General features: G+C 51.0%; 2 protein-coding genes across 2 annotated transcripts in view; one reads left to right on the forward strand and one right to left on the reverse strand.

Moving 5' to 3' along the window:
• The window catches only part of LOC140392069 (interleukin-5 receptor subunit alpha-like), a 204,791-nt gene that overhangs the window by 175,978 nt on the left and 15,434 nt on the right, over nt 1–13,379 (reverse strand). The gene's annotated exons all lie outside the window — the stretch shown is intronic.
• The window catches only part of LOC140392071 (interleukin-13 receptor subunit alpha-1-like), a 52,611-nt gene continuing 43,704 nt past the window's right edge, over nt 4,473–13,379 (forward strand). Inside the window, exon 1 of the mRNA XM_072477300.1 lies at nt 4,473–4,768. The gene's annotated coding sequence lies outside the window, so the exon portion shown is untranslated. The remainder of the gene's footprint in view (nt 4,769–13,379) is intronic.

Consider the following 13,379-nt stretch of genomic DNA (forward strand, 5'->3'; position numbering starts at 1 on the left):
CCCCAACCTCCACCCCAGCACGGAACCCCCCCCTAACATCCACCCCGGCACGGACCCCCCCCAACTTCCACCCCGGCACGGACCGCCCCCCAACCTCCACCCCAGCACGGAACCCCCCCCTAACATCCACCCCGGCACGGACCCCCCCCAACTTCCACCCCGGCACGGACACCCCCCCCAACCTCCACCCCAGCATGGAACCCACCCCAACCTCCACCCCGGCACAGACCCCCCCCCCAACCTCACCCCGGCACGGACCCTCCCCCCCCAACCTCCACCCCAGCACGGACCCCCCCCCCAACCTCCACCCCGGCACGGACACCCCCCCCAACCTCCTCCCCAGCACGGACCCCCCCCCAACCTCCACCCCGGCACGGACCACCCCCCAACCTCACGCCGGCACGGACCCACCCCCAACCTCCACCTCAGCACGGACCCCCCCCAACCTCCACACCGGCACGGACCCACCCCCCCCACCTCCACCCCAGCACGGACCCCCCACAACCCCCAACCTCCACCCCGGCACGGCACGGACTCCCCCCCAACCTCCACACCAGCACGTCCTCCTCCCCCTCCTCGTCCTGTCGGGCGGGTGTCCCTCCAGCCTGGGCGGCTGCCGCCTGCCCCCCTGCGGCAGCCTGCGCCGCCTCTCTGGCACGCTCCTCCTCCTCCTCCTCCTCCTCATCCAGGGCAACATAGACATGAGCGGCTGCCACCACGGCGGCCAACATCGCTGGGTGATCTGTAAACATGACGGCCTGGTGGGGGGGAGGGAACGACGACATGTCATCATTGTCCATATTCCCTCCTCCCCCCAGCCAGGTGGCATGGACCGCATGGGTCCAACTGTTGGAGGCTGGCACCTGGCCAGTGGACCAACTCACTTGCCCTCCCATCCCCCTCCTCGGCACGGACCCCCCCCCAACCTCCACCCCAGCATGGACTCCCCCCCAACCTCCACCCCGGCACGGGCCCCCCCCCCCAACCTCCACCCCAGCACGGCCCCCCCCCAACCTCCAACCTCCACCCCGGCACGGCACGGACCCCCCCCCAACCTCCACCCCAGCACGGACCCCCCACCAACCTCCACCCCGGCACGGACCCCCCCCCAACCTCCACCCCAGCACGGAGCCCCCCCCAACCTCCACCCCGGCACGGACCCCCCCCCCAACCTCCCCCCCAGCACGGAACCCCCCCAACCTCCACCCCGGCATGGCACGGACCCCCCCCAACCTCCACCCCGGCACGGACCCCCTCCCCCCAACCTCCACCCCAGCACGGACCCCCCCCAACCTCCACCCCAGCACGGACCCCCACCCAACCTCCACCCCGGCACGGACCCCCCCCCAAACTCCACCCCGGCACGGACCCCCCCCCCAACCTCCACCCCGGCACGGACCCCCCCCCCCCCAACCTCCACCCCGGCACGGACCCCCCCCCCCAACCTCCACCCCGGCACGGACCCCCTCCCGGCACTCCCCCGAAGCCCAGCCTACTCTAACCCCCCCCCCCCCCGCCGCACACACACACACACAACCCGAGACACACCTCTCCTCACGCATTCAGACTGCGGCCACGCCATTGCCTGCCCAGAGCCAACCCCCCAGGCCGTCACTCACCTCCACGCTGGTCGGCGTGAGCCTGGAGCACCGGGTCACGCCGATGAAAAGGAGATTTAATTTACGTCAACGTGAACGGTCATCACGTCGACGGGACTTCGGCCCATCCGGAAGGGAGAATATCGGCAGGCCGAAAATCGGCTGCCTTGCGCAGACCCGTGACATTCTCCGCGGCAGCGGCGACATTAATGCCCCGCCGACTTTTCTCCCTTCGGAGACTTCGCCAACCGGCGGGGGCGGGATTCACGGCGGCCAACGGCCATTCTCCGACCCTCTGGGGGGTCGGAGAATGACGCCCCTGATCTCTGCTTCTCTCTCCACAGATGGTGCCTGACCTGCTGGGTATTTCCTACATTTTCTCTTTAGATTTCAGATTCCCAGTATCTGCGGTATTTTGTGTTTCTTCGTCTCAGGGCGGGTCTGACTTTCATGAGACATTGTGTGATAATATTATTCACAGTGGTGTAAAGATTGTGTCTGTTACTCATCCATGGTGTTCACTATTTGGGAAAAAGTTTCCTATTGCTCAGAAACGTTGGAGGGAGAAAGAATTGATGGATTTGGTGGACAGAGTTTCCTTTGAGCAGAAAGTTCAATCGCTATTTGTGTTGATGAAGCGGACTGCATTGGAGTCAGGAACAGCAAAGTCAAGAGAGCCCATCACACCAGCTTTACAGCAGCCTTCGAAAAGAGCAATGAGGAACCATGTCATTAGACTGCAGCTTGAGCCAATGTGATGGTCAAAAATCTTTTAAATATCAGGGCAGCATGGTGGCGCAGTGAGTTAGCCCAGTTGCCTTACGGCGCCGAGGTCCCCGGTTCGATCCCGGCTCTGGGTCACTGACTGTGTGGAGTTTGCACATCCTCCCCGTGTTTGCGTGGGTTTCACCCCCACAACACAAAGATGTGCAGGGTAGGTGGATTGGCCAGGCTAAATTTCCAATTTAGTGGGAAATTGGAAAAAAATTAATTGGGTACTCTAAATTTCTAAAAATAAAATACCAAAGGCTTCAAAGATCCCACCAATGGCCCCTTTTCTAAGTAGGTGCATCACTGCCAACCTTTCAACCTCCACCCATCAGGGCCGACAGTGAGCCCAGAGTGCCTGACTGTCTTTCGTGACAAGCACCTGTGAGGAGGCCTTGGCCTCCCTGTCAGGAAAAATCATGACTGGGTCAGTGAAAACGACCAAGAATCTAATGGATCTAATGGAGCGCAAGTGCAAAACCTTTGCAGACTGGAAACTGAACCTTGTCTCAAGTGAAAAGCAACAGTCCTACAGGCCTCTGAAGACACCGGTACAGCATAAACCCCATGTTATGAAGAACAAATAGTGGATAGAGAAGGTGCAGGAGATCCAGCAACTCATGGCACTGGCAAAATGTGTGTTTTTGTCAGCACTGTTAGCACCATCTATGGCCCAAGCACTCAAGGGTCCATCCCACAGAGTGAAGTGACAAGCATGGAGGGGATTGACAGACACAATTTTCACTGTCCAGAAAATCCCGATAAAATGCAAAGAACACGCCTTTTAAATGTTATATACACCATTTCTGTCTACTGTGGAGGCTTATGGAGTACCCTTCTCAACATTTGAGTGCCCTCAGAAGTTTGTTGCCATTCTCCACCTACTTCATGGTGACATGGTGCGAGCCTCAGCACTGGAACTGCCCCAGGCCCTATAACAGTGAAGGCTGGGCTCGAATAAGGCAGTGTTATTGCACCAACCCTCTTTTCCATTCTCCTCACTGCAATACTGCACCTCAGCTCCAGAAAAGCAACCCACCTGTATGGAGACAATTTACAGAACAGATGAGGAACTGTCCAACCCACATGACCTCAATCCAAAACCAAAACCACTCCAATATCAGTCACTGAATTTCAGTGTAAAGGTGACGCTTGTGTGCACTCACATATGAACGAAGCGCTGGGTCATTGTTGACTCCTTCTCCACAGGCGATGAGAAAATGGGCCTTTCACAAAAAACACCTGGAAAACTAAGGTCCTCTTCCAACCAGCTCGCACAACACACCTCCCCACAGTCGATTAAGATTAAAAGTGAGTTCCTAGAAAATATGGACCATTTTTCTGATCTTGGGAGCCTCTGTAATCAGAGACCACAAAACTCATCACCGTCTGCAAAGTCACGCTCAGCCTTCAGACAACTGAGGAAAAGAGTATTTGAGGACCAGGATCTCAAATCCGAGATTTAGGTCATTGGATTGGATGTGTTTATTGTCACGTGTACCGAGGTACAGTAAAATGTATTTTTCTGCGTACAGCTCACGCAGATAATAATAATAATCGCTCATTGGCACAAGTAGGCTTCAATGAAGCTACTGTGAAAAGCCCCTAGTCGCCACATTCAGGCACCTGTTCGGGGAGGCCGGTACCGGAATTGAATTCGCGCTGTTGTCTTGTTCTGCATTACAAACCAGCTGTTTAGCCCACTGTGCTAAACCAGCCCCTTATTTTAGCATAATTTAGTACATCAAAAGCAAATACATAATAGGACAACACAAGGTGCACAATGTCCTCCAAATCCAATGCCAAGATTTCTGCGCTCCTGAATTTCTTTTGCCCCACCCTTGGGTCGTCAGCCAGACAGGCTTCACATTCTGGGATTGCCTCATGAAATGTCTTGGGCCTCCCCTTTCTTCTTTGAGACACTTCCTAAAACCTGCATTCGGCTGATCCAACCTGTTCCTTGGGACTGGGTGTGTGTTTTTTTTTTGGGGGGGGGGTGGTGCTTTGTAATGCTTTACCACATGACAACCACTGTATAAATGCAAATTCATTTGCATCCCTCTGGTCCTGCGATTGAGCAATGGAAACATTGAAGATGGTAGCAATCGATACGCCCTATTTTACAGTAACACCACGAACATGATTGGCAAAATCGTTGAGTTTCCTCTTCTGCGAGAGGAGTCAAACAGAGCCACTTGTGGCTGAATAAATCTGAATAAAAGTGTCCCTGTTGACACTTTACCTGCCCCCTCTATGTGACTCCGGAGGGCGGCTGCTGGGGAAATTTTCTTTGATGGTGTGTGAAGTCCACTCCGCTGTAAAATTCACTTTGTGCTTGCAGAGTGCAGAGGACACAGCACCAGCACAGTGACCCCGCCAGCAGTGCGGCTGCACTGCCGCCAGTAAGTACACACACCTCTCTCGCCTTCACCTCAAGCGGGTGCTTTTTCTCTCTGGAAGTCTTTTTTTTTTAAACATTGCTCCCTCGAAGCGTGAAGTTCACTGCGTTTGGTTGTGCGGCGTAATGGTCTGACTTTAACAACTAAAACAAGAGGGATTTATTGTCCACAGCGACTGCTCAAGGTGTTGTACCTCACAACCCTGGTGCTCTCAAATTTCTGTTTTCAGTTACTCAGACATTCTGGTGTTTTTATTATTTATATAAATATCTTTGCTGTTTTATTAGCACTCTGAGATTGATCTTGCTAAGTCTGACTAATAATATTTCTGATTTAGTGTTTCTGATACTTGTGTGGGCATTGGTACCTCTGGTGTTTTATGTTTTCTTTTGAAATTTAGAGTGCTCAATTATTGTTTTCCAATTGAGGGGCAATTTAGCGTGGTCAATCCACCTACCCTGCACATCTTTGGGTTGTGGGGGCGAAACCCACGCACACACGGGGAGAATGTGCAAACTCCACACGGACAGTGACCCGGGTCCGGGATCGAACCCCGGTCCTCCGTGCCATAGGCAGCAGTGCTAACCACTGGGCCACCGTGCCGTGCATTCTTGTGTTTTACGTTAATGCTGATTTATACCGGGTGGGATTCTCCATTAGCCGTCACCAAAATCGGGAAAGGCAATTGGGCGGAGAATTGGTTCCGACGCCAGAATCGCGGCAGGTGCCAATTTGACACCAATTCGCAATGCTCCAGCACCGCGATAACGGATTAGAGTGTTCTGGAACGCACGTACGAGAGGCACTATTTGCATATCATTAGCAGGTCGACAGTATTCTCCGGGGCCTTGGTGCTTCTCCACATCGGGCAGCACGGTAGCACAGTGGTTAGCACTGTTGCTTCACAGCGCGAGGGTCCTAGATTTGCTTCCCGCCTGGGTCACTGTCTGTGCGGAGTCTACACATTCTCCCTATATCTTCGTGGGTTTCCTCCGGGTGCTCCAGTTTCCTCCCACAAGTCCTAAAAGACGTGCCTGTTAGGTGAATTGGTCATTCTGAATTCTCCCCACGTGTACCCGAACAGGCGCCGGAATGTGGCGACTAGGGGCTTTTCACAGTAACTTCATGGCAGGTTTAATGCAAGCCTACTTGTGACACTAATAAAGATTATTATTATTACCTCCGATGGGCCGAGTTCCCGACGGCGTGGATCACTTGTGGTTTTAAAAATCTTTAAACCGGCGTGGCGGCTGCTGAGGGAGAGAGACTGGGTAACGAAGGTGTCCAACATCGCCAAAGTTTGCTGACAGTTGTGCCGTTGGTCGGGGGGTGTCTGCCAGGGGCGTGGAGAGTAGTGACCAGGAGGTGAGCTGTAGGGTCCGGGTGGATGGACAGGGAACACCATTACTGCAGGCGGCAAGGCAGTCATGCAGCTGCGCACACCGCTAACAGCCCACTTTGAATCTAGTGCCACAGGTTGCATAGGTGTCCCCCAGGTAACCCCCCTGGGTGTCTTCTGGCCCCAGCCGCCCCATCAGCTGTACGGGCGCACTCCAGGACAACCACTCCCATCTTTTTGGCTGGGATGAGTGTGTGTGGGGAGTGTAATGTGTATGTGCGGCTGCAGCTTGTCAGCCTCCCGAGTGTCAATCACGGACCCAGTGAATCATGCTCCGATTTTCAATGGAATCGATTGTGTTCCACGCGGCACCGGTGCCAGCCCCTCAATGGTCGCGGAATCGGTCCAGGTGCGGTGCCGGTTTATCTGTCGTAAAAGCCCACGGACTCTGCATTGGCATCAGTCTCAGAAACGGAGAATCCCGCCCACTGACTTTTTTTCTGCTGAAAAAGATAACTGCTTCTCATGTGAAAACAGAAAATGCTGCATAACCACAGCAGGTCTGGCAGCATCTGTGGGGAGAATCTATGTGGTGAATTCTCTGCCGTGGGATTCTCCGTTCCGCCAGCAACTCACCCCCACCTGCGGGTTTCCCGGCACTGTAGGGTGGCCACAATGGGAAATCCCATTAGCCAGCAGTGGGGACGGATAATCCCGCGATAGGCGATGGTGCACCGTCGAGGAAGACATGGCTGGGGAGACGGACAATGAACCCCATAGTGTTCACGTTTCGGGTCTAAACGATTCTTCCCCTTTTGCTTTTAATTTATTATATAACAGTTTCTCACCTTTTTCATGGGATATCTGATAGAAGTAAGGAATGTCGGGCGGGATTCTCCCAGCCCTGCGCCAGGCCAGAGAATCCCCGCAACTGCGCCATGACGCCTGCACGCGATTCTCCATGGCGCGGAGAATCGGCGCCATTGGCCATGACCCAGGGAGGAGGCCTCCGATGGGGCCTGCCCCGCGATTGGGGCCCACCGATCGGCGGGTCGGCCTCTCGGGCCTATTTCCTTACGCGCCGGCCCCTGAACTCCCGCGCCATGTTGCGTCGGGGCCGGCAGGTTGAGGGAGGCCACTGCGCATGCGTAGATCCTGCAGCGCCCAGTTCGTGCTGGAAAGGGAGGCTGGAGCGGTGTGAACCTTGCGGCTTATCAAACTCAGCCTACCTCCCCATTGCATTGAGGGAATGCTGCAATTCCCAAGTACCAGAGGAAAGGCAAAGGTGTGAGAGAGACTGTCTGCCCCCTTTGCACTGCCGTCGGATATCTAAGGCCTCGCTTGAGAGTAGGGAGCGAACCTGTGTCTAATGGTGCGGGCTGAGGGTTACCATTGAAACAAGTTGGGGTAGGATGAGGTGTCTGTGGGGCTCTGCAGCCCAGTTTCCCTGGACAGTTCATGGCATTTTGAAGTGTGGTGGAAGAAGTTGGAAAATGGAATATAACACTGCTCCGCTCAGATATGGGTAGATAGCAAGTCAAGGAAGGCTCCACATAAAGGGCCAGAAATGTTGTATAGACACTCGCGTGGATCTTTTGGACCTGTGGCTGCAGTTACAGGGCTGGTTGATTACCACTCACCCTGATGCTAATATTTCTAGGTACAATGTTTACCGAGAGCCGCTCTTTCATTGAAATGCAGTGAGAATCCATAAGAACTACCTCACTGCTGCCTCACAGCGCCTAGGACCCGGGTTTGAACACTGTCTGTGTGGAGTTGCATATTTTCCCAGGGCTGTGTGGGTCTCACCCCCACAACCTAAAGAGTAGGTGAATTGGTGACACTAAATTGCCCCTTAATTGGAAAAAAGAAAGAATTGGGTACTTTAAATTTATTTAAATAAAAGAGAATCCATAAGAACATAAAAAATAGGAGCAGGCCATGTGGGCCGGGTCTACTCCATCATTCAATAAGATCGTGGCTGAACGTATATCTCAACTCCACTTTCTTGCTCTATCCTGATATCCCTTAGCACCCCGATCATAGTCTTGAACACCATCATTCATTGAGCATCCATAGCCCTCTTGAGTCCAGGAGAATCGCAAAGATTCATATTTCTCTGAGTGAAGAACTTTCTCCTCATCTCAGTTGTAAATGGCCCGTCCATTATTCCAATTCTCTTCCCGCGTGGGGAAGTGGCGGCAATATGGTATTGTCGTGTAACGAGTAATCCAGAGACCTAGGGCCATGCTTTGGAGACATGGACTCAAACACCACTGTGGTAAACCACTGATCATACATTACATGTATTGCGGTACACTGCCATTGTACTCCAGTTATTATCGTAAATCCCGGCCTTGGGTGACTGTGCGGAATTTGCACGTTCTCCCCGTGTGTGCGTGGATTTCCTCCAGGTGCTCCAGCTTCTTCCCACAGTCCAATGATGCGCACGTTAGGTGGATTGGGTCTTGATCAATTGCCCCTTAGTGTCCAGGGGTGTATAGGCTAGATTCGATTACTGGGATAGGGCGGTGGAGTGGGCCTAGTTAGGATGCTTAAGTTGTAAAATCGATGGGCCGAATGGCCTCCTTCAGAACTGTAGGAATTCTATGTTTCTATTGTAGGGGGACTCCGATGAGCCGGGTTTGGGGGGGGGGGGATGTTGTTAAAGGGGAACCCCCTCCCTTCCACAGCCTGCGCAGGGCATGACCGTTTGGCTTGACCTCTTTGGCCATTGGTCAAATCCTGGCGGCGATGGGATGCGGCCTTTTAATCGGCATCAATTATTGACATAAGAGTCTCAGTTGGTCTACTGGTGGGCAGTCTTCCTGGTGCCAACCCAACTGCTGGTATAATTACAGTGGTAGTCGGGTAGGCAGAAGCAGACCAGCCGTTAGATTTAATGAGCCCCCTCGCCTTCAAGCCTGTTGGCAGGGGAGCGTAAAACCCAAACCTTAAAAATGAAAGAAATTGCAGGGCTGTGGAGAAAGAACAGAGAAGTGGGACCAATCAATTGTCACTTTGAAAGCGACAGCACAGATGTGATGGGCTCAATGGCCCTCATTTGTGCTGAACGAATTTGTGATTCTAAGTCACCTGGGCATCATTGTAAAATAATCAAAGATTTTTTGAGATGCTGACATGGGAAGGTGGCAGAATAATTTGGTTGTCATTCTGATCCCTGTCACACTGGAGGCCGTGATTTGAGCAGATGGCACCTGATCCAGGCATATTTACAGTGACAGGCCCTGATCTGACCCAAGAATACAACGATGCACACCACACATCAAGGAAAACCTTCTCCAACCTCTTTCTTTTGATAGCTTTATGTCCGATTAAGTTTTTTAAAAATGGTCCTGGGCTCTTAAGAATGCAAGTTTGTTTTAATGAATTGAGAAAACAGGTGTACCCTTCCCCATTTTCAAAATGTAAATATATGGGTTTCAATGCTCAGGTGTGAGAAAGTCCAAACTAGCATCTCAATATTGATCAATCTCCATAACAGTTGTGGTGTAACAGCAACTCTAAAGCCAAATTTATGAAGTTCCCAGGATATCCGTTGGATTTCTTTGGGACTTTTTCAACTCTTTTTTTTTTCAATCTTTCGATTATAAGTAAAAAGGTGATGGTCACATTGACAAAATCCTCACAGAAATATTTAATGATCCAATTGCTAGAAATCTATATTTAACTCCACAAAAACGCTATAAACAGCCTCATAAAAGGGCAATCCCCTCAATGACACATTAGCACTAGTAAAAGGGCTTCTCTCTTAAGTTGTCCCAGTTAGTTACAGATTTGCAATGGCAGCATCAACAACAATTCTATTGACCATTAACTCATGGTTTTAAAATAGAAACATGCCACACCAGATGTGTCACAAATAGGTAATTCTGAAACTTGTATATGGTTGAGCCTTTTTGAATGTCAGAGTTATATGCTGTTCCTCAATTGTTTGAAGGGATATGGAAGCAAGGTGGGTAAATGGAGTTACGAATCTAGTCCATCATGACCTGATTGAATGACAGAACATAGCCAATGAGCTGAATGTCTCTCCCTATTCCTATGTGTCAGCCAGAAGAGTAAATATCCACAGTGCCTCTCCCAGTCACTTTACAGCAACATAGATGGAAGATTCATGAAAATCCTGGGAAAATGCCACTTGAGCCGTTTCTTTCAGGGATTTCCCAGGTTGTTCACTGCAGACAATCAAGAGTTCAGTTTTCTAATTGGTTCACAGTACCAATCTGTTCAACTTGATGATCAGCATAATAATAATCTTTATTAATGTCGCAAGTAGGCTTACATTCACACTGCAATGAAGGTACTGTGAAAATCCCCGTTGCCACACTCCGCCACCTGTTCGGGTACACTGAGGGAGAATTCAGAATGTCCAATTCACGTAACAAGCACGCCTTTCGGGACTTGTCGGAGGAAACCAGAGCACCCGGAGGAAACCCGCACAGACACGGGGAGAACATGCAGACTCCGCACAGATAGTGACCCAAGCCACTGGGAGCATGGTCGCACAGTGGTTAGATTAGTTGCTTCACAGCTCTAGGGTACCAGGTTCGATTCCCGGTTTGGGTCACTGTCTGTGCAGAGTTTGCACTTTCTCCCCGTGTCTGCATGGGTTTTCTCCGGGTGCTCCGGTTTCCTCCCACAGTCCAAAGATGTGCAGGTTAGGTGGATTGGCCATGCTAAATTGCCCATAGTGTCCAAAAAGGTTGGGTGGGATTACTGGGTTACAGGGATAGGGTGGAGGTGTGGGCTTAGGGAGGATGCTCTTTCCAAGGGCCGGTGCAGACTCGATGGGCCAAATGGCCTCCTTCTGCACTGTAAATTCTATGATAAGCCAGGAATCAAACCCGGGTTCCAGGCGCTGTGAAGCAGCAGTGCTAACTACTGCGCTATCGTACCGCCCGCAAGGAAGAGACCCAAACCAAGCTAGTTTAAATCAATCTAACTCAGTTAATGTGCCATTGTGGCAGGGAAGTTAACTGAAGTATTAAGTTGCACATGACATTGTTGAAGCGAAAGTTTGATGTGATCGCTGTAGATCTGTAATTATATTAAACATATTGGCATTTATCTTCTTTGTAACTTTTAAGATCTTGACTAGAATTGTATAGGGATTGTACGTGCTGAACATCGCTTGCTGAGGTTTATGCTCGGTTGGTCTCTCAATGCAGCCTAAGATTCCTGTCATAGTTTGCATGAGACATTCTCTTGTGCTCAACATCAGTTTTTCCTCCCCTAACTGAACCTTCCATCCCATTTCCCAATCCAGTTTAATTTATGAAAAGACCAGAGGTAAGTTTTTTTTTGCATTCTAAGGATGTGACAACATTGGCAAGGCCAATATTTATTAGCCATCCCTGTTCCACTCTTGAAAAGGTGATGGTGGGCCTTCTTTTGGAACAACTGCTGGCCTGCGTTGTCTTGTCAAGCAAACATGTTGCAACTGCAGCCATCCAGATATTGGACCACACACCTGACTTGTGGCTTAAAGGTAATGGTGGGGCTTTGGGGAATCAGTAGTTGAGCCACTCTCCACAGAATGTCCAACCTCTGACTTGCACTAAACACCGCGGCATTTCCGTGGCTGGTCAAGTTGTGTTTCTGAACCAGATTGTAACAAACCTTCTCTGGAGATTGACAACTGAGATATCACACATACCACTAGAATACATTGAGAGAGAGAGTTAGTGTGCATGGATGCGTCTGTTGCATGTCAGTAAGTGTGTGTGTGTGTGCGCGCACATAAACAAAGAACAAAGAACAAAGAAATGTACAGCACAGGAACAGGCCCTTCGGCCCTCCAAGCCCGTGCCGACCATACTGCCCGACTAAACTACAATCTTCTACACTTCCTGGGTCCGTATCCTTCTATTCCCATCCTATTCATATATTTGTCAAGATGCCCCTTAAATGTCCCTATCGTCCCTGCCTCCACTACCTCCTCCGGTAGTGAGTTCCAGGCACCCACTACCCTCTGCGTAAAAAACTTGCCTCGTACATCTACTCTAAACTTTGCCCCTCTCACCTTAAACCTATGCCCCCTAGTAATTGACCCCTCTACCCTGGGGAAAAGCCTCTGACTATCCACTCTGTCTATGCCCCTCATAATTTTGTATACCTCTATCAGGTCGCCCCTCAACCTCCTTCGTTCCAGTGAGAACAAACCGAGTTTATTCAATCGCTCCTCATAGCTTATGCCCTCCATACCAGGCAACATTCTGGTAAATCTCTTCTGCACCCTCTCTAAAGCCTCCACATCCTTCTGGTAGTGTGGCGACCAGAATTGAACACTATACTCCAAGTGTGGCCTAACTAAGGTTCTATACAGCTGCAACATGACTTGCCAATTCTTATACTCAATGCCCCGGCCAATGAAGGCAAGCATGCCGTATGCCTTCTTGACTACCTTCTCCACCTGTGTAGCCCCTTTCAGTGATCTGTGGACCTGTACTCCTAGATCTCTTTGACTTTCAATACTCTTGAGGGTTCTACCATTCACTGTATATTCCCTACCTGCATTAGCCCTTCCAAAATGCATTACCTCACATTTGTCCAGGTTAAACTCCATCTGCCATCTCTCCGCCCAAGTCTCCAGACAATCTAAATCCTGCTGTATCCTCAGACAGTCCTCATCGCTATCCGCAATTCCACCAACCTTTGTGTCGTCTGCAAACTTACTAATCAGACCAGTTACATTTTCCTCCAAATCATTTATATATACTACAAAGAGCAAAGGTCCCAGCACTGATCCCTGTGGAACACCACTGGTCACAGCCCTCCAATTAGAAAAGCATCCCTCCATTGCTACCCTCTGCCTTCTATGGCCTAGCCAGTTCTGTATCCACCTTGCCAGTTCACCCCTGATCCCGTGTGACTTCACCTTTTGTACTAGTCTACCATGAGGGACCTTGTCAAAGGCCTTACTGAAGTCCATATAGACAACATCTACTGCCCTACCTGCATCAATCATCTTAGTGACCTCCTCGAAAAACTCGATCAAGTTAGTGAGACACGACCTCCCCTTCACAAAACCGTGCTGCCTCTCACTAATACGTCCATTTGCTTCCAAATGGGAGTAGATCCTGTCTCGAAGAATTCTCTCCAGTAATTTCCCTACCACTGAAGTAAGGCTCACCGGCCTGTAGTTCCCGGGATTATCCCTGCCACCCTTCTTAAACAGAGGAACAACATTGGCTATTCTCCAGTCCTCCGGGACATCCCCTGAAGACAGCGAGGATCCAAAGATTTCTGTCA

The sequence above is a fragment of the Scyliorhinus torazame genome, chromosome 15, assembly GCF_047496885.1.
Source record: "Scyliorhinus torazame isolate Kashiwa2021f chromosome 15, sScyTor2.1, whole genome shotgun sequence".
Lineage (NCBI taxonomy): Eukaryota > Metazoa > Chordata > Chondrichthyes > Carcharhiniformes > Scyliorhinidae > Scyliorhinus > Scyliorhinus torazame.